Raw genomic sequence first — 24,962 nt, forward strand, 5'->3', positions numbered from 1 at the left:
GGAAGCTTTGGGTTCTAGTTTGAAATTGAGTTCTGCTTATCATCCGCAGACAGATGGACAGTCAGAGAGAACAATTCAGTCATTGGAAGATTTGTTGAGGGCTTGCATACTCGAGAAAGGAGGTGATTGGGATACCCATTTACCGTTGATTGAGTTTACGTATAATAACAGTTACCATTCTAGCATTGGAATGGCGCCTTTTGAAGCATTATATGGAAGAAGGTGTAGAACACCTCTATGTTGTATGAGTCGGGTGAAAATGTTGTGCTTGGACCTGAAATAGTGCAACAAACTACTGAGGCGATCAAGATGATCAGGGAGAAGATGAAAGCATCCCAGAGCAGACAGAAAAGTTATCATGATAATCGGAGGAAAGACTTGGAATTTAGTGAAGGTGACCATGTGTTTCTGAGGGTCAATCCTGTGACAGGTATTGGACGTGCATTGAAATCAAAGAAACTGAATCCTAAGTTCATTGGCCCGTATCAGATTTTGCAGAGAGTCGGACCGGTTGCATCTAGAGTGGCGCTGTCACCCGAACTTTCAAACTTGCATGACGTGTTTCACGTGTCGCAACTTTGAAAGTACATCTCTGATCCATCTCATATCATTCAGAGGGATGAAGTACAGATTCGACATAATCTTACTGTAGAGACAATGCCGATAAGGATCGAGGATCACAAGATGAAACAATTAAGAGGAAAGGACATTTCCTTAGTGAGAGTAGCACGGGGAGGAGCTGCTAGGGGAAGTGTGACCTGGGAATTAGAGAGCAAGATGCGAGAGTCGTGTCCAGAATTGTTCTCGTCAGGTACATTTTTGAGGACGAAAATATTCTAAGTGGGGGAGAGTTGTAACACCCATTTAAAATATTTAGTCATTTTGTGTTGTTTGTGAATTTTATTGGTTCAGTAGTAACATGTTTAGGATGAAATCTCTAAATTTTTATGATTTTATGATAAGCTGATGTTTTGCTGATTTTATTAGTGTTAATTTTATGTGATTTGATGCATATAATTCTGTATCAATATTCGTATCCTGGTTTATATATAGTGTCACTTTCAATTCATATATAGATATTATATGTATATAATTGTACTCCATCTACTTTAATTCATATATGATATATGGTACTCTGAAGTGTATAGTCTTATAACAAGATCCGGTAGCAACAAATAGCAGTTTTGGAGGTACCGTGCATAGTATGTACATACTGTAATATAAGTAGATATAGGAATTTGATACTATATATATATATATGATGAACTAACGTTTTAAATTTATTATAAATATATATAATAATAATAATAATAATAATAAATTATTATTGATTGTAATATTATTATTATTATTAGGAGCCAATTAAGGAGGATAAAAACAAAACTATAGAGAGATTAGCAAAGTCTTAGAAAATAACTGCTAGAACGTGAAAGAGAAGGGGGCAAACAAGAGAGAGCTAGGGCAAGAAGTTTCTATCAATTTTTGCAGATTCAAGCTCAAAATTAAGGTAAGTGGGGAGATTGTTCATTTAAATGTGTCTAAATCATGAAAGGGTAGAGAGATTTCCCTTAACCTCCAATAGAGTTTGTGTTTTTCTCAATTTCTTAGTAATGAGTATGATGAATGAGTAATTATAATTCTGTTTTTTTAGCATGAATAGAGATTGATAATTATTGTGTGGTTATGGTATTGTATAGTTTATGAACTAATTGATTCAGAGATGAAGTTGTGTTAGAAGTTGGGTGTGTTAAAGTAGGAATATAATTTGCTAAATGACTAAATTAATTTCCGGAAGCAATATCGATGAAACACATTCATTAAAATTATAAAAAATATTTTGTTGTTTCTAAATGTCAATCTAATAAATCAAAGGTGTCGTAGACATTTGATTTGGAATAGGTACTGTAGTATTGTTAATATTTAAGAGAGGGGATAATTGGTATTAAACCAAATACTCATGTTTTCATGATAGCTACTTTTTACGGTGCGAGAACGATCACTTTCTTTTACCGATCTTGAATGGTATACACTATAGTAGCTAGTTTCTAATAGCTTCATGTTGCAGTACAATGGGTGTAGTGAAGAAATTGACATGAGTTTGGTTAGACTTTATTAATAAATATTGCCACATAGTTCATGTTTTAGAAACTAGCCTATTACACAATATAATTAAAATTAACAAAAAGAAAACTAGTATACTAGAACTGATATGGCAGTGTGTAGTTCAGGCTGTGGGAGCAAGATTCACAGTATATTTATTGATTTAATTCCTAAATAGCTATATGAATAATTATCTGCGTCGCTACTATTGTTCGGTGGAAGTCGATATCCTATACATTAGTAAACCAATTCCAGCCTTACTAATATATTAAATAAATTCAGCCTTACTAATATATATTATTATATGGTTGGATGACCAATTAAATTAGGTGTCGGTTTATAATTAAAGTGATTATATCATGTTATAAATTGTGAAGTTTGGTAGATAATTTTAGTGATTTTTTTATGTGAACAGTATTGACACAAGAATGGTAATTCCAGTGGGAATTATGGTGAGTATATGGCTCACGTGTGATCATGGAGGATTGTATATTATGCACTAATGGTGATGTCTTGTGCATAATTGTATGTCATGCATTCATTTGTGTCATGTGGAGATGAGCTAGGTGGGAATCCGTGATGGGTGCCTAGTCTTGTCCGGACTCCATGTGGGAGTTGTGATGGAGATAAGTTGTAGTTCAGAGGAACGTATACGACTTATCCGGATTCCGACGGGAATCGGGTTCAATGAATGAACTGAATGGTTTGTGTTGGTACCGCATTCATGTTGTTGTATCAGTGAGTCACATTGCATATATAGATGTATATATATTTATATTTGGTTGTGAATCGAGTATGTCTTGTGTGTGATTTGTGAATATCTGTTTGGTGTGAATTACTACTCCTTAGCATGTGTTTTTCTACCGTTTAATTATTGAATGTAATTCTCACCCCTTTTATGTTGTTGTGTCTGTGCTCCTTGGGGAGTACAGATAACCAGGTACCTGAGTAGTGCTGGGATTTCGTGTTGCTGGATCGAGTCTTAGGAGTCGCTCTGATAGGTAACACGGGATGTGGGAATCATTATGTTTTACTTGTTTTATTTCGTTACGTATCTTGTTTTTCAGACGTGTATTGAACCACATGCTTTGTGGAGACTATTGTTGTTAAGGCCTTAGTGCCAAGGAAGCGAATTGAATTAAATATTCCGCTGTTTAATTTATTTATTTTTAGTAATAAAGTAACCGAAGTGACTTGAGACTTCATGGTTTTCATGAAATGTGACATCCTACGTATTCACTCTGAAAAATATTCGCGTTAATTTTATATATTTTATTAATGGGGATAGTAGGGTGTTACAATAGGTCGACCTACTTGATGTGTGGGTCGAACTAAATGAAGCAGATTAAAAAGTCAGTTAATTGTTCTTCAGATACGTCGACCTGAGGAGGTTCTGGGTTGACCTAATTGATTTTCATTTCATCAGGTCGACCTAGGTGGTTTGCTAAGTCGACCTAAATGAGGCAGACTTAAAAGACAATTTGATTCTTCAGTTTACGTCGACCTGGGTTGAAGGTAGGTCGACCTAAATGGACCAGAATCCTCCATGGAGTGTTTGCATTGGTCTAGGTCGACCTAGGCTTATGTTGAGTCGACCTGATGTGTTCAAACATGCCAAAACTTGTTTCTTCTTATGTCATTCACTTATTACTTTAAGTTTGTTCCACTTAGATGTTTGCCATGAATCAAAAACCATTGTTGAGTGTGTCTTGTACTTACATATTCCCCCTTTTTGATGTTGGAAAATATTGTTTGAATGATATAAGCTCCTCCATACTTCAACACGTAAGCTCCCCCGTACTCTCATATTACTCCCCCTTTGACAATATCAAAATGAAACACAGATGGTAATAGGATTTGGCACACTAAATTTACACACAGTATAATAATCATCAAAATGAAACATACTAGATTATAATAATCATAATTAAGATATGTAACAATTACCCATTTTGAGGTGAAGCACAATAAAGTGATATGATGACAAAATAGGCACAACAAGGTTATAGTCAAGATAAAAAAAGCGAACATAAGAAAGTGAGATCACATGCAATGCTATGAAATGATGTGATGTAATGTTCTCCTAATGTCTTCCTCTCCCATGGTAACGACCACCTCTTCCTCTTTGAAATCCTTGAGGATGATCCTCTTCGACTTGCTCGAGTAACTCAAGAACACTCCTGTTGAGAATGTTGAAATTTTTACTCATATTTGCATGATGATTGTTTGCCGTTTCCTCAAACCTATTTTGTCTTTCGGTAAGATTGGAGGCGAACGTTTCAAAGTCGCTTTTATGTTCTTGAGCTAGTCTCTGCAGATTCCCAAACTGGGTTTGTTACTCATCATATCGCTCTTGTTGGAGTTGTTGCATGCTTTCAAACTGTAGTTGTTGCGCATCGTATCGTTCTTGTTGGAGAAGTTGCATGTTTTCGAGCATAGTAATGATAACGGACTGATCAGGTTGTCGTGGAGCTGTATATCCCCAAGGAATTTCCTTTTCTTATTGTGACATATAGTTCCTATTTGGATTGTCATATTGAGGAGCATCCTTCATTTCATGATCATCAGCTTCTTCTTCTTCATTTTCTTCTTGTGCACAGAATTCAGCCGGATCATCATAGTTATAGATGATCTTTCCTGTCCCCTTTTGAATTAGGTAATAGGCTTTCTTCATTGGGTCCCAGTGGTATCCCATAAGGGTCAATATGGTCTGTGAGAATTCTTGAGGTGGTTTGATTCTGATGTATGTTAGCCCATCAACGATCAGACAGAAATGATTCACAATTTTCTGGATGATAGATCCATAGCATAGAGCAGTTGTTTTCTGCTTGACTTCAAAGAACTTGTTAGCCAGAAAGTGTAGCCAGTGAACACGAGTCTTGTTTTCAAGCAAATACATTAAAATTACTTCATTCCTTTCAATTCTAGAGTAGCCACCCGAACGTGGTCGAATGATACGAGATATAACCCAATTGAGGAGATGCCCTGCGGTGATTGATTCATTTGGTTTGTCAAGAACTGTTGGGTCCTTGAGAATTGAGCGCATCTAAGCTATATGATAATAATTCGCAGGAAATGCACCATCCATTATACGTACTTCATCATCTGTCATAGTAAGGTCATGTAAGCTATATGATCATAATTCGCAGGAAATGCACCATCCGTTATACGTACTTCATCATCTGTCATAATAAGGCCAAAGATACTCATCCAAACTGGTTTATCAACAAAATGGGAGTGTGAGCCCATATTAAATCGAAATGCGCAACCATTGACTTTCTGTAGACCAACATAGAATGCACGAACTACATCTTCATTATATTCGGTGTCACATTCTAATAGTGGACCAATATTCTGATGTTGAATTACACTGGTGATTTCTGGAATATTCATTTTGTCGGCTACCTTAGGGTAATATACATACTGTTTAATGATCTTCCTTTTTAGATGATATTTCTCAAATTCATCCCTACAATCCAGATGAACTAGGGCAAGAGAACTTACCGGTCGAGAAGCTGACCCAGACGCTATCTCCTTTCCTTTTCTTAACTTGGGAGGCATGATGTTGAGATAGATGAAGTAGATATCTTGAAGAAAACTGAAGTTGGATGAGAATTTGTGAGATGTGATGACAAGAGAGATTAGGGTTGCCGTAGGTGTGTTGTTGTTGAGGGAGAGAATGATATGATATGAATGAATGAGGGCAAATGGACATGGGCCGGGTCGACCTAAAAGCCCAATTTTGGGAATTTAGTTCCCGATGCGTCGACCTAAGGATTGGTTGCGTCGACCTAAAAGAAGCAGAGGGCTTATCTTTTAATTTTCATCTGTAGCAACCTACCCTAATAATTAAAGGTTTTAGAGTCGCCACCTATTCTACTAGGGCGAATAGGAAACCCCACGCAGTTAAGAGATCGGGGTAAGATACTATATTCAGGTCGAGGGAAGGTATTAGGCACCCTCAACCCTTTCCTAAGGTTTGCATTTTTAGGTAAAGGTTTGTGGCTAAAATAATGAAAGGTGACAGAAAGTTAATAGGGTTTAAAAGGCAAAATTTGAACCTGATTAGAGTTTTGAGGAGGGGGACTCGCCTTGTTGCCAAGTGCCTACGTATCTTCTTAGGGAGAATCAGAGTCAACGTAGTTCGGGTAAAGGGTTGTACGCCTTAGAATTTGATATGTAACTGTTTTGAAGGCTTTTTGAATTGCCTTATCGAAGTGATGATAATCCGTAGTTTGATATTCGTGGTTTTGAAAAATGTTTTAAGATTGGGCGTACAACCCTGATTTTTTTAATATGCACTATTAATCGCAATGATCAATAGGTTTGATCACCATAATTAATAGATTAATAAGGTATTATTACCAATTCTAATCGATAGGTTCGATTATCACTAATAGCAAATAAATATATTTTTTAGAATTTAATTACTTAAATTTCATCGTTCCAGCTTTTTGTATTGCTTTAAGAACGTAGTAGCGAGGTCGTTCCAGCTTCGGATATGTGCCTTTTCTAGTTGCATATACCAGTCGACAGATGCCCCACTCAGACTGTCTTGGAAGAAATGCATCATCAGCTTTTGATCATGGGCGTAAGCAGCCATTTTCCTGACATACATGCGTAGATGATTTCTTGGGCATGTGAGTCCTTTGTACTTTTCAAAGTTGGGCACTTTGAACTTATGGGGAATAGTCAAGTCTGGTACCAAGCTCATCTTGTAGGTATCTACGTCAAAGACGTCATACCCTTCTACTGCCTTTACCTTTTCTTCCAGCGCCTTGATTTGTCCGCTATTCCTAGAATTCTCTTCGGAGTCAGGGTTAGCTTGCTTATATTGAGGCGCCTGATTTGTATCATCCACGTCCCCATATTGTAAGTCCAAGTAGTCATCATCCTTAGGAGGATTGTTGATAGGGATGCGAACTGTGCGGGGTGCTCCCTCCTTCTGAGTAGTAGGAATAAACCCTTCATGAGAGGCTTCTCCCTCTTCATGGGTTCTGATAACCCTCTTGGAGGAGTGGCATTTGCTTTGTGAGGGTCACTGCCTCGAACGTATCCCAACAATGGGTTGCCATTATCCGGTATTTCCTCATACTGATCCTGGACTTCCATAGCATTTTCCTGTCTGTCCCTGAGATCCTTCATGAAACTCAGCATTTGAGTCATTCCTCGCTTAATCTCCTCCACAGTACCTTTCAGTTTGGTTACTTCTTCGCGGAGGGCGGCTTGATTCTGCTCTAGTTGTTCCATTGCTTTCTTCTTCAGAGACCGGGTTTGATATGGCGGTATGATTGCTTGGTTATCTTCTCCAATGGCGTGACAGGAGATAAAGACAGTTTTCCTTTTCTTAATGCTTTGTAAAATAAATATGGTATGCATGCTATGAATGTTATGCTTATGCTATGTTCATGTCTTATCCATATTATTATAATATATTTATTTTATTATACTTTTTTTAATCTTTTTGGTGAATGTTATAGGAACAATGAGTAATGCAGAAATAAACACACTTTATTAATTGAAAAACTTGAAAAGGAAATACCAATTCATCGTTGGTTTACAAATAGAAATAGAAACTGAAAATTAAATACCCAAAAATAAATGCAACAAGGAAATAATAAAATCTAAGAACGCCTTTGGATATCCGCTTTGAATTTGTCCACCATCTCTCTACAAAGCTCCATGAATTCCTTTACCATCTCGGGAAGAATGACGGGAGAAGACTCCGCTCTTTCTAAACTCTTCGGGATGTCTTGGATTAAGTCATTGCACAAGAAGACTAGCTTATCATAATTATCGCGACATTTTTCATAATCTTCAAGCATCTTAGGAACCATGCTCACATGCTCACTTGCCATAGAAACAATTGTGTATTGCCTCCTCCAATAATCCCTTTCATCCCTTGTTTCCTCAAATATCTCTCTTTGCCTTACAAAGACTTGCCTAAGTGCGGCCAAAGTTAGGAGTGCTCTATTGTGCTCATTGGTGCGCTGTAAAAGTGCTTCTTCCGCGGTCAATCTTCTTGTGCGCTCTTCTTGTCCAAATTTGCGAGCTTCTTGAAGATCATACTTAAGGTCCCTTATTTCCACTTCTTGATCCTTAATCCTATCAGTTAATTCAAAGACTACGGTTTCTAAATTTTTCTCGGATTCTGCTTTGTCACAGGAAGCTTTCTCATAATACCTTCTCCACTTTGCAATTTCCACATTTGTTTGCTCTAACCTTTCATTATGTGATACTAATTTGAAATTAGCACTTAGGACACCTTCCGTTCCACGCTTTCTTTTACCCCTTTGTCTATCATTCTCTTCCTTAATTGCTTGAAGCTCCTGGTTCTTCTCTTTAAGGTCGAAGCGTAGGTGGCTCTTTTTATTGGAAAGTCGATGTATGTCAAGCTCTAATTTTTCTTTTTCCTTTCGGGACACCTCTAGGGCAGCCCTAATCCCTTCTATCTCTTCGATGGATAGAGGAACAGGATTAGGAGAATCAGGCTTGTATGCGGGATCCACAACAAAGGGAAGCAAAATCTTTCCAACTCTTTCTTGAACCCATTTAGTGTAAGGTTCTTTAGAAATAACATTCTTTAGCCCAAAGTCCTTTGTTTGAACATGCTTCCAAGCTTGAATTACCTTCTTCAATGTTCTTGGTTCCCTCTTCCCATTTTCATGCAAAATTAATTCTTCTACTTGTTGTTTGGAAGGCTCACAATCCCTAGAATGGCCCAATTGGCGCAATGCTAAAACAAGGTTATAATTAATGCATCCTAAAGTTCTCATTAAAGGCACGTTGTTGAATTCTCCACATTTGTAAATAATCTTATCAGAATTTAATTTCCTTGCATACCAGAAGATAGAATCTGCTTTGAGAGCCCTTAATTTTTGAGACCAATGATATCTAGTCAAATCTTTGATCAAACAACTAGCCTTATAAAGATGAGAAGTCAACCAAGAGTATAATAAGTGAACACAACAAAATAGCATCCCCCTTTTCTTTTCACACCGAGTATGGATGGCCTAGTAAATATTAGCAAGGATGGTGGGAGTTGGATCTTTATTAAAAATCCTAAAAGATGTGAAAGCATGAATCACAGCAGGATCAATATAATCAACATTTTTAGGTAACAAAACAACACCAAAAATTAGGAGAGCCAGAAAATGTCCACAAGTGCCCCATTGTTTCTTTTGAGCATAACTCAAAGCTTGAGTTTCTAAGTAAGATCTTTTGATCCCATGTACATCACCATCAGTTTTATAATTAGATTTCAAATCTGTAGCGATACTCCCAAAGCTTTTGCCAAATCTGAAAAGTCAACTTCTTTACCAACTCCTGTGTAGAATTCCTTTTTAGTCCTTGAAAACCCTAGCATGGCATCCATCTCCTCCAAAGTTGGAGCCAATTGAAAATCCTGAAAAGTAAAACACCTAAGCGGCGGATCATAGAATTGAACCAAAGCGGTGATAGCTTCCTCTTGAACTTTTACCCTTAGCAAATCCAAGATGTTTCCATAGCGGACCACAAACCTATCCGAAGCACTTGATGGCAATTTTTCCTTGATTATTTTTAGTTTCTTGATGTCTGGAGTAGAAACAACAAAGTGGATAATGGACTTCTTAGTACTCATCTTTCCTGAACATTCACCAATAAAATTTTTTTTTATTTTTTTATTTTTTTCTGTGGATAAGACATGATAAAATGCATATGATGAATGATGCATGCAAACATAAAAAAAATAAACAAATAATAAACAACACATATTTAGCATATAATCACATAGGCCCTAGGTTCATAGGTTCGACGTAACGACTCTAGGGAGCCTACCCTTCCCATGGGTATGTTCTAGAAGGTCTCATGGGGCCGTTCGTAGCCTCCGAGACTCTTTGTCTCTTTGGATTTTAGGGGTAGGTTCTCGGAGAGATCAGCCAAATACCCAGTCCTGCCCTCAACAAAGTCAAGCCTCGTTGTAGACATTTCCGGATATTCAACCCACTCCGAGTGGAGTTATCAATAAGACTCGTAGGCGATTCAAGTCCCCCCTGGTCTTAAGGATAACTCCCACACTTAGGTTTTACCACAATTAAATAACCCAACAATGCAAATATAATATAACAATTAGGCAGTTAAATACAAATATATTAACATAAACAATTAAATATTTTTAGGCAAAAAATAAATAAATAAACAAATTAAATATAAAAACAATCAAAAACCCTAAAAATGGCAAATTAGCCAAACCATAAAAATTTTCCAAAACCTAAACCCTGCCAAAACCTATAGGAGCATAGTATTTCACCATTAAGTGTATTCCCCAGCAGAGTCGCCAGCTGTAGCAACCTGCCCTAAAAATTAAAGGTTTTAGAGTCGCCACCTATTCTACCAGGGAGAATAGGAAACCCCACGCAGTTAAGAGATCGGGGTAAGATACTATATTCAGGTCGAGGGAAGGTATTAGGCACCCTCAACCCTTTCCTAAGGTTTGCATTTCTAGGTAAAGGTTTGTGGCTAAAATAAAGAAAGGTGACAGAAAGTTAATAGGGTTTAAAAGGAAAAGTTTGAACCTGATTAGAGTTTTGAGGAGGGGGACTCGCCTTGTTGCCAAGTGCCTACGTATCTCCTTAGGGAGAATCAGAGTCAACGTAGTTCGGGTAAAGGGTTGTACGCCTTAGAATTTGATATGTAACTGTTTTGAAGGCTTTTTGATTTGCCTTATCGAAGTGATGATAATCCGTAGTTTGATATTCGTGGTTTTGAAAAGTGTTTTAAGATTGGGCGTAAAACCCTGATTTTTTTAATATGCACTATTAATCGGAATGATCAATAGGTTGATCACCATAATTAATAGATTAATAGGGTATTGTTACCAATTCTAATCGATAGGTTCGATTATCACTAATAGCAAATAAATTTATTTTTTAGAATTTAATTACTTAAATTTCATCGTTATCCCTCATAATCGATAGATTCGATTATAAATAATAACGAATTTTTTTAGAGAAAAATAGGCTAATCATCGCAACCAATAAGATGGTTGAAAGCCTTTAGCCAAATAAAACTTATTTTTATTATACCTAATCAAATATTCAAATAATCGATTTTTACCCATCTCGACAAATAGATTTAGTCGGAACGAATAATAAATTTAATTTTAACAATTATAATATTTTAATTTGATAAAAATAATTTAGATTTATAAATATATAAACATTAAAAAGTTAATTAAATCAATATTTAAATAATTAAAATAAATAAGAAAATTGGAGGTTTTTATTTAGTATGGCAGATTTGAGGGTTCATGGTATAAGGACTAATCTTGGGACATTGGATCTAGAGGGTGTTGGCAATTCAATGGCCAGATCAGAGGGTACATGGTGGGATATAAGACCCTGGGTGCATGGGATCAAGTAATGCAGTTTATTGGAAAAAAAATTATACAAAGGGCCAGGGATCGAACCCTGGACCCTTGGGTAACCAGCGAACACACATACCAACCCAACCTCAAACGCAGCGTGTCATATGAACGCACCCAAATAATTATATAAAAAAAACAACAAAACCTAAGAAACGCGCGCGAATATTTAAATTGGCGAACCAGATGAGGCCACCTCATCATCTTCCCAACACATACCTTTAAAATCCAGCATATTTTGCTACGATTTTGCTACGGATTTGTTCGTAGCAACTTCAACCTGCAATTCACGACCCACGCGAATAAATGTTTCGCGACCAGCCTATCCTCTTCGTCCAAACCCTACGAACCCAATCATGCCCTCGGTTTAGTCTAATTTCACCCCTAGCAAAAAGCCCTAAATTAAGACTTGGAACCCTAACTCGGCTCCAATGGCGAAACATGTTCTAAGCACATAAACTTCAATTAATTAACCCAGAAACATTCACAGCATTAAGACCAGTCAGAATATACAATTAAAAACCTATGAGGATGCATGAATTACTCTAATCGATCCAAGTTTCAGAATGATACAGGGAATCTTTTGCAACCTTTCAATCTTCTTGCAATGACCTTATTCTCCCAAACCGAATTTGAGTTTTGGATGAATTTCCTTGTTCTTGGCTATGCGCTTCTGACAAGAATTTTCAACCCTTACTCAATTGCTTTGTGTTATATATTTATAGGGGAACAATTTAGGTCAACAAAACAGTCCAAAGGCCTTTTGAATCCAATCTTGCAATCTTTAGAAATTTGATTTAAAACTTGAATGGAAACCTTCTAATTTTGTCCAATCTTGCATTGATCTTTTTTCCAATCATTGTAGCACGAAATTATATTGCCAATTTTTCATAAATGTTGATTGGAATTGGTCAATATAATTTCCTAAATCCAATCTTTGATTTTTCTTTCAATTATATCACTTTAAATCACTTTTTTAATGAAATAAAATTATATAAAATCAAATAAAAATGTTAAAATTCCTGGCAAATGATTTTGATAACTTGGGTAGCTTGTGGACCAAGATTAAGTCATAAAAGGTTAGGCCCATTTGCAAAAAGTTCCAATTTGAACCTCTTTTATTTCACATTTTGCCCCCAAAATTGCCCAACTTTGACAAGGCATATCTCTCTCAATTTTTAAGATATGAAGGAGTTCTAGTACTTTTTGGAAACCTCAAGATGTCCTTTATGAAGGATAGAAGAATACTTAGAAAGGGGGATTTGAATAAGTGTAGTCTAAAAACTTGAACGATAAAAACAATTTGCACAGTTATTTTTATCCTGGTTCGTTGTTAACTAAACTACTCCAGTCCACCCCCACAGAGTGATTTACCTCACCTGAGGATTTAATCCACTAATCGCAACAGATTACAATGGTTTTCCACTTAGTCCGCAACTAAGTCTTCTAGAGTATCCTGATCATAACCTGATCACTCCAGGAACAATTGCTTAGACACAAGCTAAGACTTTCTAAAGTATCCTGACCACCACGTGATCACTCTAGTTACAACTGCTTAGACACAAGCTAAGACTTCCTAGAGTATCCTGATCAACACTTGATCACTCTAGTTACTTACAAATTAATGTAATCAATTCTAAGAGTATTACAATGCTTCTGAAAAGCTATAATCACAACAGTGATATTTCTCTTAAAGTTTAAGCTTAATCTCACTAATATATTACAACAGCAATGTAGTGAGCTTTGATGAAGATGAAGTTTCTGAGCTTTGGGTTGAGCAGCGTTTCAGCAAGTTTTTCAGGATAAGTTCGTTCAGAATTGGTTAACCTTGCTTCTCATCAGAACTTCATATTTATAGGCACTTGAGAAGATGACCGTTGGGAGCATTTAATGCTTTGCGTATTCCGTACAGCATCGCATTTGATGTTATACGCTTTTGTCAACTACCTCGAGCCTTGTTCACGATGTGTCTACTGACGTTGCCTTTAATAGCTTCTAACGTTCCTTTTGTCAGTCAGCGTAGCCTGCCATCTTGTACTTGATTCTGATCTGATGTTTGTGTATACGACGTTTGAATATCATCAGAGTCAAACAGCTTGGTGCAAAGCATCTTCTTGTCTTTTGACCTTGAAGTGCTTCTGAGCGTGATACCATGAGAACTTCAGTGCTTCTGCTTCTGATCTCAAGTTCTTCTGATGCTTCCATAGACCCATGTTCTGATTCTGCTTTGACCATCTTCTGATGTCTTGCCAGACCATGTTCTGATGTTGCATGTTGAACCTTCTGAGTCAAAGCTTCTGAGCGCTGATTTGTGCATACTCTTTATATATTTACTGAAAGGGAAATTGCACTGTATTAGAGTACCACATTATCTCACACAAAATTCATATCCTTGTTATCATCAAAACTAAGAATATTGATCAGAACAAATCTTGTTCTAACAATCTCCCCCTTTTTGATGATGACAAAAACATATATAAATGATATGAATTTGCGATCAGAAAGAGCAGACGGCTAAAGACAATTACACAGCTAAAGCATAAGCATGTGAATATGTCTCCCCCTGAGATTTACAATCTCCCCCTGAGATAGATAATCTCCCCCTGAAATAAATACTAGAAGAATAATAAAAGACTTCCCTGAGTATTTCAGTAGAGACGTTCACAGTGCTTGATCTTCAGAGCATTCATGGCTTCTGATTCCTGCTTCCATCGGACAGCTTCAGAACTTGAATTTCTTTGATCTTCAGAACATTCACAGCTTCTGATTCCTGCTTCCGTCGGACAGCTTCAGAACTTGAATTTCTTTGATCTTCAGAACATTCACAGCTTCTGATTCTTGCTTCCATCAGGACAACTTCAGAGCTTGAATTTCTTCTTACATCACTTCATGCTAGATTGTATCAGAACATTGTTGAATGTACCAGAGCATCATCAGAGCATCTCTACATCCTAAAATGTTACAGAACAACGCTAAACGACAAAAGTCAGCATGAATGAGTCAGAACATAGAATATGTTTCAGAACACATAATATGTATCAGAGCCATATTAAATGTATCAGAACAAATAGACATAATGTTTCAGATCATATTCTATCATCAGAATATCTGAACATTCTTCCTTCTTGCTTCTGATCCCGAAGCTTCAAAGCACTCAGCTTGCTTCAAGAATCCAAGAGCTTGATTCATCTTGTTGCTTCTTATGTTGATCTTGAATCTTCAATTCCTGCAACAACACAACTTAAAGCATAGAACTTTGCAAGTTCTGTTAGTAAAGCAACTGATTAAATCAAATCATTTATCACATATTTTCTCCCCATTTTTGTCATAGCATCAAAAACATAAAAGATTCAAAAAGAGACGCATGGAAGAAAAATATAATTGTCATTGAAGCTCAAAAAGACAGAAGTACAGAAGTACAAGAAGATAAGGAAGAGAAGATGCACAAAACAGATGCAGCAAAGCAAAAGATGAAAACAAAACAATTAAGACTCAATCTAGGATGACCCTAGCTTCGACAAGATCTTGGCCAGCATATCTTGAACCCCCATTGTTGTCTCATTCTGCCTCTCCATGAAAGCTCTAAACTCATCATTGACTGAGCTTTGCTCATCCTGGTTCTTCTGAATAACTTCCAGAGTTCTTGCGAGACGGGAAGGTTCATCAGAAGAAGCTTCACAGCTTCTATCCACAGGGATGACATTGTGATCTGTAGCTTCCATTGATAGATCATTTGCAGGTTTTTCCTTAATAGGAACTGTTTCAGCAGCATGATCTTCTACATCTGCTTCTTGCATAGAAGCATCTTCATATGCTGCAGCCGGAATCTCAGAATCTCCATTCTACAGTGCCTGAAGAATGGCAGCTAGATTCCTAGGGGCAGAAGGACCTTCAACTTCTGGCGGGTCAACAACTTCCGGAATGACCAAGCTTGGGTCTTTCTTAGAAGGGTTTTCCCTCAAAAAGTCAAAGAGAGTCTTGAAATCCCCAAGTAGAACAGGATATTGAGGTATCCAGACCACAATCTCCCTGCAAGGGTTAGCTTCCAATGCAGCAGCAAGTCTTGCTTCCTCCATTTCATCCACAAACTGCTTCTCGTCAGCAGCAACACAATTTATGAGAGGATGGTAGTATATACCATTATCACCCTCCAGAAGGTAACCAGGGTAACCAGGGGCAGCAGCCACTAGTCTCTTCTGTACTCCCATTGCTCCTACTTGAAAATCCTGGCGAAAGCTTCTTCAGAGATTTCTTGTAGAAACATCATCCAGACCATTTAGGAAGGCATCCTTCAGAAGGTCTAAACTGCTAATCACCTCATGTCTGAACAGTTCCAGGTAGGCATAGGGTTCAGGTTCAGGTGGATTGAAGGTGAATTTGTAGTCAGGGTAGAGAAGGCAGTAGGGTTTGGATTTTCTGATAGGTAAGGGATGGGATAAAGAAGGTGGAGGTGCGGTGGATGAGGAAGAAGGGATATCTGAGAGAATGATTGATGAGGATGGAGTATTTGTAAAGGGGATTGGTGAGAAAGATTTATCAGAAGGAGTTGGGGGAAGAATACTTAGAGGTGTGGGGTTTAGAATGGGAGAGGAAAGAGATGATGGAGAAGGATTTGGTAAAGTGAAGTTTACTTTTGGTTCAGATAGAGGTGATTGGAGAGAAGGTTTAGGGACAGAAGGAGGTGGAAGGAGTCTCTGATTGGAGAGAAGAAGCATGTGAAGATCTGGTTCTGTGAAAGGAGTCTCTGATCCTTTTCTCCCTGCGTTCAGCAGAGTCCACCTTGTCAGGGTCATAGGTGACCCTCAGCTTCTTGGCTTTCTTAGCCTCATCTTCTCGGGCCTTTCTTTTTAGCCTTGCCTGTTGTTCCTTCTGATCCTTCTTCAGAAGATCAGCTTTGGACAGAAGTACTCTGCCACGGATCCAAGCAGGATCAATATCTGATTGCTTCCTAACACAATCTTCCAGGTAAAGCTTGACAACCTGATGAAGTTCATTATGAAACAAAGAGACAAAACCTTCAACAGCAACTCTTCTTGACAGAATGTCAGGAAAGCTTGTGCACACAGAAGATACATTCTGGATGAGCTCTAGTCTGAACAAATCCACACCATTGAAGATGGGACCTTGAACTACTCCAAGAAAATGGGACGCATCAAGTGTTCTGATGGAGTCCAGCAATTTGCTTTCAATCAGAATGTCTGAAATCATTCTTCCGAAAGGAATAATCTTTCTAGGAATATGAGGGTACTTCGCTCTTTCATCTTCTCTTGATTCAACTATAGAAGTCTTCAGATTCTCAAATAGAATGTGAGAGATGTTGAGTTCTATCTTTCTGCCAATGCAGAAGAGAGTGTACTTGTGATCCGGACTGATGTAGGTGGAGGGAGAGAGCATCTTCTTTTTGTGGTGAAGAGAACCCAGAATAATCTCAGCCCATACTTGATAAAACGGCCTCAAAGTACCCGTTTTGTGAGAATCAGCTCCGATGGCAAGAGAGATTTGATTTTCAACTTGATGCCAGTTAACCATTCCAGGTCGAAAGCCGGACCAACCTTCTTCATCATTCAGATTGTACAGCTTCCTGATGAGTTTTTCAGTAATAACCACTTCATGCCCTAGTACGAAGGAAATTATAGCAGTTGGGGTAACCGTTGCATGTACCCAGAAGTCCTTCACAAGTTCAGGATAAATTGGTCCAACCAGTCTATCAAGATATTTCGACCATCCTTGCTCCAATATTCTAACGTCACACAGAAAACCATTTGCTCTAAGATTGTCGAAGTCCACAGCACATTCACAAAGAACTTCCAGTTCGTCCGTGGGAATCATGCAAGTTTTCAAAGGAGCATACCCATATTTGCGTAGAAGAATCTGTGTTGAAGTGAGACTTTCTGCTGGGTTTGATGAACTTGAAGATGAGTTCATGATGATTATGCTTTGAGATCAAATCAGAAACTAGGGTTTGAAAACAAGTGCAACGAAAGAGATACACAAAAGAGAGAGAGAGAGAGAAAAGGAAGAAATGAAGATGAAGCGGGTTATTTAAACGATTTAAAAAAATTAAAATAAAGAGAAAAGAAAAAACTATTTTGAAAGAAATTGATTTAAAAAATCATTATGCATTTTGTCGCGGGGAAAAAAATCAATCGGGGATGAGACACCGGATGCCTTCTTTGGGCTTGGGCTCAAGAAAATGATTTTTGTTTTTTCGACAAAACTTTTTATTGTTTCTAAAGTAGGAAAAGGAAAAAAGCTGCAATAACCTTAAAAGTGGGGGGAGAGATCTTTGGGTAAAAGGGTTGGTTATACGAAGGGAAGGTATTAGCACCCAACGTATCTATAGTACTCAATAGGTTTCTTTGTTATGTCCATTTCATTCTATGCTATTGGGGTTCTGTTGTGAGATAGGTGGGAAACTAAGGTGTTTGTTTGATTATGCTCGTAAAGATCATCGCAATCTTCTGCATACATATCCCTTAGAGGGAATCAAAGCAACTGTAGCTCGGGTCTACGGGTACTAAGGTTTGAATGGTTTGAGGGAGAAGTTTTGCTCGCCAAGGATACGACCTTGTGCCTACGTATTCTCAAAGGGATGTTGAGAAAGTCAGAGCAATCGTAGTTCCCACTTATGCAAAGGAAAAGAGACAAATGTCATCTAAATGTTCGATGTATCTAATCTATATCATCACATACATCTGTTTGATTTTGTTTGAAATCTTTTCATTATAAGCCCTGGGCTGTGCCACTTATGGCGCTTAGAATGATAAAGATGTTTTTTGTTTAGCCAGCCTTGTGGCAAAAACAAGTTTGATTAGCCAGCCTTGTGGCAAAAAATTTCAATGAAGTCAGCCTTGTGACAAAAAGTTTTGATTAATCAGCCAGCCTTGTGGCAAAAGTTTCGACGAAGCCAGCCTTGTGGCAAACTCTTTGATTAATTAGCCAGCCTGGTGGTAAAAAGGTTTGATTGATTAGCCAGCCTTTTGGCAAAAGAGAAATTTGATTGATTGATTGTTTGTGATGATATAGAAGAGATACTCCTATCATAGAGATGATAAATGTCTAATCTCCTAGGGTATTTGTTTTGGATATTGGGGATGCTTATAAGAAGCCCGTGGGTCCTTGTACGAAGCCCAAGAGGAGGATATCCGAGGGACCTTGCATTGTAAGCCCAAGAGGAGGCTATGGGAGGGACAATCGAGGGTCCTTGCATTGTAAGCCCAAGAGGAGGCTATGGGAGGGACAAGTCGTTGTACGAAGCCCAAGAGGAGGCATGGTATAGTTGGTTTGAGCTCTTAGAGCGATTTCACCGGGAAACCATGCTCTATGTCCTAACCTAAACTAAGGGAGATTCTTTGCACGAAGCCCAATAGGAGGCTATGGGGAACCTAGTGTTGTACTAAGTTGAACAAGTATATATAACACGATCACAAATATGAACAAGTACGAACAAATATGAACAAGTACATGAACAAATATGAACAAATATGAACAGTTATATATAACAAGGTGTGTGTATACAATGGAGTTTATGAAGGAAATATACCTGTAAGGATGATCCGTTTGTATACACGGGGCTCGGGACTTATACTCGGGGAGAGGCCCATTGAGTTTATTCAGAAGCTATGTAAACAAGTATTCACAAAAGGGCTTGGGACTTATACCTACATGGAGGCCCATGTTTTTTCAAAAGCTATGTAAACAAGTATTTACAAAAGGTCTCGGGACTTATACCTACATGGAGGCCCATGGTATTTTTGGGAAGATTTAAAGAAAACCTTCATTTTTGATATGTTATTCGAGGTTAAAAATCAAATTGATCGAGGTATGTACAAAAAGGTGTATGTACAATGAAATACCTAATTTCATGTAGGGGAATGGGACTTATACCTATGTGGAGGCCCATGTTTTATTTTATAAAACATGGTTGATTATTTTGTTAAAAACGCGATGTTTCGTCGTTTGAAAAGTTGTTTGAAAGTATTGAAAGAAGTTTTTAAAGAAAAACTGTACAAAGAAAAAGGAATGGGACTTATACTCTCTAATATTCGAGAGGCCCATGTTTTATTTTATAAAACATGGTTGTTTTGAAAATCAATTGATCAATCCAAAAAGGTTTAATCAAGAGTTTTTTGAAAAGAAAACCAAAAAGAAAAGGTTTATTGTTTTGAAAAACTTTGATCGTTTGTTTTTGACCTAATAAAAATATATCGAAAAGAAAATATTTTTGGGTTTTTTTGACTTAATCATAAAATATATATATATATTAAATGACAAGTGTGCAAAAAATCATCTCAAAATGAGAAGTTTTGATTGTTTTTGAAATTGTTTGAAGTTTTGAAGAAAAATTAAGGTTTTTAGTGATAAAAAGAAGATTTTGGCCTTGGAAGGGTTTGAACCCATGACTTGAGTTTGAAAGGTGAAAAATAATACCACTGGGCCACCTGCGTGGCTCAGTTATATTATACCTTCATTTGTTTTTATTTGGAGAAAAGTTTGTAATAACAGTTTTGAAAAACAAGTGAAAATGAGAGTTTTGAGAAAATATTGAAAAAAATGGTCCCAGGGGGACTCGAACCTGGGACCTTGAAGCGAGTGAGAGACTTAGAGGCAAGCTGGCAACCGCTGGGGCAGTGATACATCCATTATCCTAACTCATTTCATTTTATTATATAATAAACAGAAATTTGAATTTTTTGAAATTCCCACTTCATCTTCAACCTCAAGACAAACATCCATGGTTGATTTCGGGTTTCTTTGTTTCTCAACCAATTTGAAAAATATAAAAAGCAAACTTGTTCAAATTTTCACCACGAATTCAACCATGTCAATTATTATAATTATAAATCAAAGATGAAGGAGAATTTTGAGAAATCCTAATTGAAAACCTAACTAAAAAAACTCATGTATCTCATGGCACGATTGATTTTGATTGGAATTGAGGATTCAGAAAGCTTGAGTAACATGATATCTACACCTTCCTTTTCAAAATTTATGTTAAAGAGGCGTGTATTAGGATATCAAAGATTTGAAAACTTACCTCTTTATGTGAAAAACCAGTTCGTGTTTGAGGACTTCCAAGTGCAAAGTAACAATCAAAAAAGCTTACCTGGACCTCACTGAGTGTGCTCCAACTCTTGGCTTGCTTTGAAACTCTTTGATTCTCTCCAACCAAGTCAAGTTGCAGCCACTGTTTTTTTTAATGGAGGACGAAGATAATGATGTTACAGTAGTTATTATAAGGTTTGTCTCAACTCTAATTGATGTATGGAAGGTGTTGGAAGTGTTAGTTTTGGCTATGCAAGAGTGGTTTTTGGTTTTGGAAGTTAAGGCTCAATTTTATGCAACAATGGAGTTTTTGTGAGAATTTCGGTTTGGGCTGTGTTTATGATGATTCAAGGATTCAAACAACTTCTAAATGGTGTTTAGAAAGTGCTTGAATGACACCAACAATTAGAGCTTCCAAGGTTTGGAAGTTGGAGCTCTAACTCCCTTGAAAAAAGAAGAAAACTTGTAAAATGAGAGAATGAGAGAAAGCAAGTCTTGGCAAGCTTTGGTGTGATTTGCAATGAAGTGAGGCCTTCTATTTATAGGCAAAGATTCTGAATTGGATTGCTTGCAAATTGAAAACGCCATGATGAATTTTGTGGAAAAAAATGGCATGGAATCTTTTTTTTCAATGATTACAAAGCTTAACCATGGTTAGAATTTCCAATGATTCTTATCTTCTTCAAATCTCATCTCAAATGATAATATATATTGCATTGATTACTTATTGATGTCATTGCTGGCATCATAAGTCCATAAAGTATAAGAACTTTGTGAGAAAATGGTGAAAATTCAAGCATAATGGTCACTAATGTCAAAATTCAAAACCATGGCTACACTCCATATTTTTTCATGCTCTTGGACATTTTGGAAAGCTCTTGTTATGTACTTCAAATCCCTAGTTGAAAGTTTCTTCAAGACCTTTAAGGAAATGGGTGAAAAAGATCCATGAACTTTGAAGAAAGTGAGATTTTAAGTGCATTTTTCAAAAAATACCAACTTTGAAGCTCCATATCTCTTAAATGGTTGATCTTTTGGAAAAACATTTTATGTAACAAATTTGTTTAATGGATCAAAATCTACAACTTTCATGTTGGAAGTTTTTTTCAGTTTGTAGGTGAAATTTTGAGTTATTCCCTTCCAAAGTTTGGAAATAACCATTGAAAAACACTTAAAAATTTTCTAAGAAAAGTCAAACTTTTGACTTTTTGATTCTTGATTGATTTTCTTGATTTTCCTTGATCAAATGACTTCATATATAATATATTGATGATTTGAAACTTCAAAAGTCATGGTTGAAAAAAATTTCCAAAAAGTCAATGGTGATCTTGTACAGTTGACTTTTTAAGACGAATCGCGTTTCTGGAGATTTCAACTGAACCAAGCTATCCTTACCAAATGAATGGTATGAATGGATCATGTTGAGTTATTGGAGGACCTTGAGCCATGGTTTAAGTTGTGGCACCATGTTCTGATTAAAAAGTCAGTGGTTCAGGTGAATTTGGTCAAAAACCCTAATTGTCGACCTGATGAAATTGATGACTGTGGATCTTGAATTGAGATGTAATTTCCATTGGATATTGTCATAAGGATTATTTGAAGATGATTGAAACCTTTGAGTGATCTCCTGGAGCTTTTTAGGGTTTCCCAAATGTGATCCCTGATTTCAGTCCCTCATAGTTAAAAAACCCTAATCTGATGATTTGAAATTTCACTGTTGATCAGTCCCTGCGTAGGGGATGTCTTGAGCCAATAGATTAGGTCAAAATTATGTACTTGGGGTCTTGAGGTCATGTCTCAAGTCATTAGGTCAAATCCTGAGCAAAAGTCAGGGGTATGCTATCTTTAGTCAAAATCCTAATCTGATTGATTCAAAGTCTCTGAGCTTGTTGAAATGAATCTTTGAGGACCAAATTTTGATTGTTGATGAAGGTGATTCATTTGAGATGAAGGGAGAACAAAACCCTAATTGACTGTTACTTGTACTGATGAGTGATTTCTTGATTAAATCCTGCTGAGTCACAAGTAACAAACACAAGCTATGCAATTTGTTAGAGATGCAAATGATGCATATGCAAATGATATGAGGTGGTATCTTAGGTCAAAAATTGGGGTATGAAACATTTAATGAGAAATGACATTAGGAGAGAGAACATGGTAAATGAAATGATTTAACACAGTTACCTAGGTCGGCGTCTTTTCAACTGCACGCTTTGTACTGACCGTACGGACACGCGTTCAATTTGAGATACTCATAGATGACAGCTGTGTTGTTATGAAAAGACTGTACATCTTCTAATTCTGATTGCTACTTCTGATAGTCATTCTTTAGAAAGGATCTAGTTCTGATAGGATCATCTTTCTTTCCAAGGATCACATCTTTTGAATGAGCTGATGCAAGGCTGGGTGATCTTCTGACTGTTGGCTCTTCAGAAATCCTGAGATTCTCTAAAGAAGCAGCAACTTGATCTTCTGATCCATTGCTTCTGAGACTACCAGCTTCTGCAGCTTTGCTTCTTGGTTCTACAGCTTCTGATATATCAATATCAAAATCTGCAAAATTTTCAAACTGCTTTGGTTGTTCAAGACCAAGCTTATCATCAAACCTGATATTGATTGATTCTTCTACAATCAATGTTTCAGTATTGTATACTCTGTATCCTTTAGAGCGTTCAGAATATCCAAGAAGGAAACATTTTTGTGCTTTAGAATCAAACTTACCAAGATGATCTTTAGTATTCAGAATAAAACATACACATCCAAAAGGATGGAAATATGAAATGTTGGGCTTTCTGTTCTTCCACAATTCATAAGGAGTCTTATTTAGAATAGGTCTGATAGAGATTCTATTCTGAATGTAACATGCAGTGTTTATTGCTTCTGCCCAGAAATGCTTAGCTGTAACACCCCTTACTAACCCCGCGGCAATTTAAAACAATTATTCAGAGTACATGAAATAAGGGTGCCACAATTCATAATATATAAATATCATTCAGTCATGTCATGCATTCACTGAGGTAATCATCATAAATTAAAACGGTTCATGTTAACACAGTGGAAATTTATCGAAAACGGACTAAGTTTAACATCTTCAAAACTTATCCTTCAAAACATCAAAACATAACTAGAGTCATAATCATAAACTCTAAACAATCGCGTCCCCAGTGTTACAACTATCAGAGCATGACATCTGACGCTACTAAAACACTGACTCATGAGCTAATCCTCACCGAGTCGAACAACCGCTATCCTCAATCTGAAAATGACAACATGTAAGGGTGAGTCTCATCATAATTAACAAATGTTATAAGGTTATAAAGCCATAACACATCACAGTTGTATCATTCACCCAATTGTTTCATAAACAGACATTCACAACAAGCAAACCAAAATCAATACATCATTAATATTTACAACACTGGAATACATCCAATCATGTTATAAATTATGCGTATGTATGAACTGACACTATGCATGTGGTACCAATCATCATCAAATGGGGGTAACCCATGACCGATCCAACATCGTCCAAGATACGGCCCTGCCAGCACAGATTCCACACGATGGGAATCATGCCCTTCACTGATCCAACACACCCTTATGGATACAGTATCATCAATGAACATGAATGAATGCAACATATACAACATACTTATACCATCATCATCATCATCATCAACATCATCATCATCATGCAAGTATGTTCATATATATTCACATCATTCAATCACAATTCTATCATCATCACATAGAAAACATACACGTATTTGCACCAATCATCATACTCAATAAGAATAGCATACATGTATTTTCATCATTCTAAAAACCAATCAATCATCATCATATAGATTATCCTACAAGGTTCGTTTAGCTCAAAACGGCGCATCAAACGGACCAACGGTTAAAAAGTTATGCATCTTTGAACTTTTAAAATATCTCAAAACACCAACAGCACGCGGCGCCATCACCAGTTCGCGGCGCGCACTGAGCGTCCCAAAATTCATTGGCTCTCTGCCAAGCTGTTCGCGGCGCAAACATCCACACGCGGCGCGAAACGAGAAAAAAAGTTACGCCTTCGCGGCGCGAACACGAGTACGCGGCGCGACCTGAGCGTATCACAACCTCCTGGCATTCTGCCCACCTGTTCGCGGCGCCACCCTGTGCACGCGGCGCGAACCGGTAAATTCAGAAACCCCAACCTGCAGAAAACAGCATTCTATGCATTCCAAACACACCCAAACCATACCAGTACGAACCTAGAGAAATAGAATGCACAAACAACACAAAATACGTCTCATAATACACCAATTACACATCAATTGAGACCATAGCAACGCAGACATCATAGATTCAAACATAGAGATCAAAGATCATACAATTGACTCAATCCCTAAACCTATCATATGACTCAATC

Source organism: Vicia villosa, linkage group LG3, assembly GCF_029867415.1.
Source record: "Vicia villosa cultivar HV-30 ecotype Madison, WI linkage group LG3, Vvil1.0, whole genome shotgun sequence".
Taxonomy (NCBI): Eukaryota; Viridiplantae; Streptophyta; class Magnoliopsida; order Fabales; family Fabaceae; genus Vicia; species Vicia villosa.